This window comes from Rattus norvegicus, chromosome 8 (assembly GCF_021556685.1).
Source record: "Rattus norvegicus strain SHRSP/BbbUtx chromosome 8, alternate assembly SHRSP_T2T, whole genome shotgun sequence".
Classification (NCBI taxonomy): domain Eukaryota; kingdom Metazoa; phylum Chordata; class Mammalia; order Rodentia; family Muridae; genus Rattus; species Rattus norvegicus.
In genome coordinates, this window is record NC_141541.1 from 114,477,322 (window position 1) to 114,484,424 (window position 7,103).

A 7,103-nucleotide genomic window follows, 5' to 3' on the forward strand; every position below is an offset into this window, starting at 1 on the left:
TGTAAGTAAAAAAAATCCATTAAAAATACATCTCAGGGGCTGGAGAGATGGCTCAGCGGTTAAGAGCACTGACTGCTCTTCCAGAGGTCCTGAGTTCAATTCCCAGCAACCACATGGTGGCTCACAACCATCTGTAATTAGATCTGATGCCCTCTTCTGGTGTGTCTGAAGACAGCTACAGTGTACTCATAATAAATAAATAAATCTTTAAAAAAAAAAAAAAAAGAAAAAATACATCTCAGCTTAGAGGAACTCGGTGACATTGAACTACTTTTGCATCATTTTTGATATCTTAAATAGCTTTCTAAAAATGGAATTGGAAAAACATTCAAAAGCACAACCTATCTGCCACTGAAAAAGAAGGAGAGATTTCATTTTCTGTCACAAGACTCACTGGGGGGAGAGGGTACCAACTCCGGGGAGGTGGTAATTACAAATGACACATTCACCAAGTGTGGGTTCAGGCATCCATAAAACACTGTGTACTCCTTCCCTCTCCTTAGAACACTCGGGTCTCCTTAACACACACTGGTGAACATGCACACACCTGACGGGCTCCTTCCTGTGAGCGTCCCAGAACCCAGCTCACCGGCTGCTTCCTCATCCACGCCTGGGGGTCACTCGCTCCCTATTGCACTTTGACTCCGAACCTTGTGCTTATTTCAGTGAAAAACTGAAAATTTTCAGGGTTTTTTTTTTCTTTCGATGTTTATAATACTCAATATTCACAATGGTTCGCTCCTGGACTTGTTTCCTTTTTTTTTTTTTTCTTTTTTTTTTTTTTCTTTTCTCCTTAACTACCTTCGTGACAACTAAAGTCTCTTTCTTGTATGGACCCAAAACCCTGGCCTTACTCACACACTCCTGCACACAGAGCAAATCCAGTTGACTCTGCCTTTAACGAGAGCTATCTGGAAATGGCCTAGCCATCACTGTTCCCATTGCAAACACCGTATCGTGAGACAACCTCATCTCCCGTGCCTGATGACTGCAACAATTTTCATGGGTCCCTGTTCGGCCCTTACCCCGAAATCTGTTCTCAACACTTTCGAGAGAGTACTGTGAAATGAAGCCACTTCTCCTCAAAACCTTCCCAAGGCTCCCTGGTCTACTGAGGAAAGGACGGGTTCGTGATCTGACCCTGAATTTTCTGATTTGTCTCACTGTGGTTTTTAATTAACATGGCGGGGGACAGGGCTCTGTGGTGAGAGCAAGTGCATGTGTGTGCACATGGGGGCCAGAGATCAAGAACCAGTGTCTCTCACTAGAACCTAGGGCTTGCCAATTAGGCTAAACTAAGCCACTAAGGCCCTGGATCCACCTGTCTCTCTCTGCCTCCCAGCACTGACATTATAAGCATACACTTCCATGCCCAATTTTTACTTGGGTTGTAGGAACTGAACTCGTGTCTTCATATTGTCCAGCAAGTGCTTCACCTACTGAGCCTTCATCCCATCCCTCACCTTCACTTTTTATACTCCTCACTTTCATGTGCTGTCCTTCAAATCAGTCAGATACTCTGAGGTGGTTACAGGCTCTGCATGTCCTATTTCCTCCCCTTGGAATATTTTCAGCATGTCCCCATGGCCAAGGCCCTCACCTCATGAACGTCTGTGCTCAAATGTCACCTTCAAGCCACTCTGTGTATAATTGCTACCCTGCCCTCCTTCCATGCCACACTCTGCCTTTGTCACAACCCCATCACTGTCTAATGTACTCTATGAGGCTCACTGTGGTCCTTTGTCATGACCCATCACTGTCTAACGTGTTCTATGAGGCTCACTGTGGTCCTTTGTCATGACCCATCACTGTCTAACATGTTCTATGAGGCTCACTGTGGTCCTTTGTCATGACCCATCACTGTCTAACGTGTTCTATGAGGCTCACTGTGGTCCTTTGTCATGACCCATCACTGTCTAACGTGTTCTATGAGGCTCACTGTGGTCCTTTGTCATGACCCATCACTGTCTAACGTGTTCTATGAGGCTCACTGTGGTCCTTTGTCATGACCCATCACTGTCTAACGTGTTCTATGAGGCTCACTGTGGTCTTTGTCATGACCCATCACTGTCTAACGTGTTCTATGAGGCTCACTGTGGTCCTTTGTCATGACCCATCACTGTCTAACGTGTTCTATGAGGCTCACTGTGGTCCTTTGTCATGACCCATCACTGTCTAACGTGTTCTATGACGCTCACTGTGGTCCTCAACTGTTTTCACATCCCCATCTCTCTCCACAGCATAGTGGAATCCTTCCCTTCCCATGCTATACTTCCAAATATGGCTGCATAAATGCATTGGCTTACCCGGAGAGGCTCGCTCTTGTTAAAATAGATTATTCCAAATCAACAATCGAACGGTATTTTGGGGACGTTTGGTGTGAGCTGCTCATCATCATTGAGTCCTCTTTGGCACTTTAGCTACAATTTTAAATAAGTCATTTGTATTAAAAACACAATCACACCATTGGTGGTGGTGGCTTTAATCCCAGCACTCAGGAGGCAGAAGCAGGTGGTTTTCTAAAATTTTTGAGACCAGCCTGGTCTACAGAGCGAATTCCAGGATAGCCAGGACTACACACACACACACACACACACACACACACACACACACACACTCTCACACACACCCTGTCTCAAAAATGTGGTGTGTGTGTGTGTGTGTGTGTGTGTGTGTGTGTGTGTGTGTGTGTGTCACAGCAGTCATGAACACAGAGGTAGGTGGATCTATGTAAGTTGAAGACCAGTCTGGCAAGTTTCAGGACACAGAGAGAGACTCCAGATATATATATATCCAAAACCAACAGCACATAACCAAATATTTAGCAGAACTTTGCAACTAACAGTGCAGAGTGTGGGCCTGGTTTGGTTTTGTTGTTTTGTTTTTTGTTTGTTTGTTTTGTTTTTCAAACCTGCATAGTATTTTAAGGGTGCTTACTTTAAGAGTCCAGTAAACAGTGAAGAGGAGTCAGTCTACCATTGCAACCTATGACCAAGGAGGACCAGGACTATGATGATGATGAGGAACCTCAAAACTCAGTAAGGTAATGAGCTGTTCCTCACACACAAGGCACAGGACGAACTAGGGATTAGGGCGAGACAGAAGAGTCAAGGCCAAAGCAGCCACAGACAACAGTCATTCCTTCATTTCCTCCTAACGAGGACATGCTGTGTTCGCTGCTGTGGTGGTGTGGACAGGGCTCCGCTCCTCTCGGCTAATGGCGAACTAAACATATCAAAAGTTCTTTCCTGGAAGCCCATTTCTGAAATTGGAAACTGCCTGACAGCAGTCCCTGAGAGCAAACTGCAAAGGCCACTGGGCTTCAGGGGTCAGAGACCAAAACAAACAAATAAATGACCATTCTGCATTTTGTAGCCCCTGGTTTTTTAGCATCTGAAAATAAATACAAAAATAAAGGAAGTTAAGAAGGAAGGAAGGAAAGGAGGGAGGAAAGAAGACAGGAAGGAGGGAAGGAAGGAGAAAGGGAGGAGAGAGAGGAAAAAAGGGAAGGAGGGGATAGGAAAGAAGGGAGGGAGGGAAGGAGGGAGGGAGGGAGGGGGATAGTATCTTGTTCTAATGCCAGGTTTTGATGCTTTCATCCCACTAAGTCAATGCTAACAGTCTCCACCATCTTGATGTTTATTCAGTGAACATAAACTGAATGACCCAGCTTGATGGCTCTGGTCACCAACCCCTGGTGACCCAAGTCCAATTCTCAGAACCCACAGGGTGGAAGGAAAGGCTCCACTCAACTCCTGTAAATTGTCCTCTGACCTCCATGCACGCACATGACACAAACGATACAAGAATAAATGTCAAGAAATATGTAAAGGGACTTCCCAAAAGCCATCTAAAAACCATACATAAAATCAAATTCTTATCAACTTTACATCTCCTTACAGTTCTTTATAAAAAGAATCAATCATCTTCTTCAACTCTGGCAAATGCTAGTATGTCTAGAACTAAGTGATTAGAATGAAGATCCCTACCATTTCGTTTTACATTTGTTAAAATAATAATAAGATGAACCAGACCTTATGGCACAGGCCTGTAACCCTGGCCATGTAGGATTGCTGGTGCAGGAGGATTGCAAGTTCAAGGCCAACCTGAGCAACTTATTGAGAACCTGCCTCACAGTAAAAGCTCACAGTATGGATGCAGCTTACTTGGCACAAGTCTGTCTCCAGTACAAGAAAGTTAAAATGGTGATAAACTATAAAATCTAGATTATGAATAGTCTCTGTACGCAAACTTTACTGTGCCTTGAAAATTTTATAAAAAAAGTGAAATTGTTTAACTTCCTTGTTCAAATTATGCATGGTAGCCAAGCACAAAGTTAAATGGTGGGGCTGGAGAGATGGCTCAGCAGTTAAGAGCACTGACTGCTCTTCCAGGGGTCCTGAGTTCAATTCCCAGCAACCACATGGTGGCTCACAACCATGTGTAATCAGATCCGAGCCTCTCTGGTGTGTCTGATGACAGCAACAGTGTACTCATATACATACATACATACATACATACATACATACATACATACAGAATTCTTTTTTTAAAAAAAAGAAAGTTAAAACGGTAGTCAGAATATATAACTTCTTAAGAGAGGGTAGCTGACAGAGCAATCAAAACCTATTATATACATGTAAGAAACTGTCACATGGGGCTGGTGAGACATTTCAGGGGTTAAAAGCATTGGCTGCTCTTCCAGAGGACCTGGGTTCAGTTCCCCGCACCTGTGTGACAGTGACTCACAACCACCGTCCAACCTCCTCAGGCACCAGGCACATAAACATGGTGCACAGACATACATGCAGAAAAACACTCATACACATAAAATAACAGTAAACCTTTTTTTAACATGTAGGTTTTAAGGGGGTGGCTGGAGAGACGATGCTGCAGTTAAGAAAATTAGCTGCTCTTCCAGAGGCCCTAGGCTCAATACCGAGCACCCACATGGCAGTGCGCACTGTCTAAAACTTCAGTTCCAGGGCGTCTGGTGGCCTCTTCTGCCCTCTGCAAGCAACAGGCATGCAAGTGATACACAGATATAAGGGCAGACAAAATGCTTATATGCATAAGATAAAAATACATTTAAAAAAAGAAACTGTCTCATAACAAAACTTACACACACACACACACACACACACACACACACACACACACACACACACACACACGAATCCTGACAAGCCAAACATAAGAAAATCACTCCAGTATCTCATTCGGAGCTGCCACCATTTTCCCCCAGCATGCTCTGCAAAGAACCATGGTCTTTCCCCTGAGTTTTATATTTTGACTCCACCTGTCAAAACCATATAAGTTATGTCCGTGCTTTCTTCTCCCCTTAGTTTTAACACCTAGCACCAATCTGCAATTTTTAAATCCCCAAAAGCTTGCATAATCCACAGAACGCACATGAGACCCATAGCTAAGATGGGTTCCCCTTTCCACATAGGAGGTAAATTCTGGATGCGCCCTATACCTACTTCATTTCTTCTTGCTCGATAAAAGTTCAAAGACTCGAAGGTTCCTTCTCACCACAGCTTTGCCCTTGAGTTACTTTCTCTCTTTCTCCAGCAAGTATTATTTCAGATTCTTCTTCTGTGCCTTTATCCTTGCCTCTCCCTCTCTCTGCCTCTTTGCTATCTGAGGTTACTCTCGTCTGTCCCCACATGCCCTTCTCTCTGCCTACGAAGGAAAGCAATACTTTTGTAGGCCAAGCATGGGCAGCAATGGTACCTGGCCTATACGCCCAGGACTTTGGAGGTTAAAGCAGAAGGAGCAGAAGGCGTTCAAGGCTGGCCTCTGTTACATAGCAAGTGTGAGACTGTCCTAGGCTGCACTGAGACTCTTTATCAAAAGGAAAAAAATCAAAATAAACAAACAATACAAAGAAAGCCAAAAGGAGGAGAGGAAGAGGAGAGAACATTTGTTAAAAAATAAATAAATAAATAAAAACAATTATAGCTACATCAACAATTGACCAGATGTCTGCTGAAATCTAGATCCAGAACAGCATCCAGTTAAAACTTCAGAATAGCTGCTTTCTTTTTTTTTTTTTTTTTTTTTTTTTGAGCTGGGGACTGAACCCAGGGCTTTGCGCTTCCTAGGTAAGCGCTCTACCACTGAGCTAAATCCCCAGCCCCAGAATAGCTGCTTTCAATAACTGTTCAATATTACAGTGGAGTTACAAGCAGTTACATTCAGTGTGTCAGGTAAAACATGAAATCGTGACAAAATTTGAAGATAAAATCATTACAGTCGTATTTGAAAACAGGACATCTGTGGATCTCACAAGCTACTGATTAGAGTTTTGTCTTGTGTAATTTATAATAAATATTTGGGGGGAGGCATAAAACAAAACGAAGTGATCCTCAACAAACCTACCCCCAGGAGAAAGGGCTGGCTCTTACCTGGAAAACCCTGGATGCTGGCTTCTTCAGTTTCTCCTTGTCCTCATCACTCCTCGGAGTTTGTTTGAGCCTAGAAATCCCCTAGAACACAGGAAGCCCGAAGGAGCAATGGTGTTCCCAGTGTTTAGTACTCTCCAGAGAGTGTGGAGAGCGGCTGTTTGTGCTGTGCTGCAGGCCCTGTACTCATGCATGCTTTACTGCCACTCACCAAAAATGGTCATTGGCCCTGTAAACACCGGCCTTGAAGATGAATACACAAAATACCAGGAAGAACGATCTCAAAAAAAATAAATAAATAACAATGAGGAACATAACGCAAATGAAACTGACTCTTTTTTTTTTCTCTTCTAATTAAACTCTGAAGAGAAAAAAAACTCTCAGCACAAGTATTCCTAATGTAATGGTTTTTACTTTCTAAGAAGTCTCTAAATTTTTTGTTTTCTGAAAGCATTCATTTTTGTGTCATCCACATACCTAATACCCTAGAGCAAAGAACCCTATGCATACTTGATCTCTACACAACGATATAATGGATGGATAAAGAAAAAGAATAGTAAATTGGACAAGGACAGACAGTGCCTGCATTTCTAATGCTGGCCTAGGGACTATCAGCATTCATCTTGAATGCGCTAAAAAGAAAACACATGGCAGTCAGATTAAGGGGCATAGTGAATCAAAAGAAATAAATTAGTG

The 7,103-nt window shown here is 43.2% G+C and overlaps 1 protein-coding gene across 3 annotated transcripts in view; it reads right to left on the reverse strand.

Annotated features, from left to right (window-relative positions):
- The window catches only part of Col6a4 (collagen, type VI, alpha 4), a 116,714-nt gene extending 110,105 nt beyond the window's left edge, over positions 1–6,609 (reverse strand). Inside the window, exon 1 of one of the 3 annotated variants that reach the window (XM_087562328.1) lies at positions 6,411–6,609. The gene's annotated coding sequence lies outside the window, so the exon portion shown is untranslated. 3 annotated transcript variants of the gene reach the window in all.
- Between the last annotated feature and the right edge of the window lie 494 nt (positions 6,610–7,103).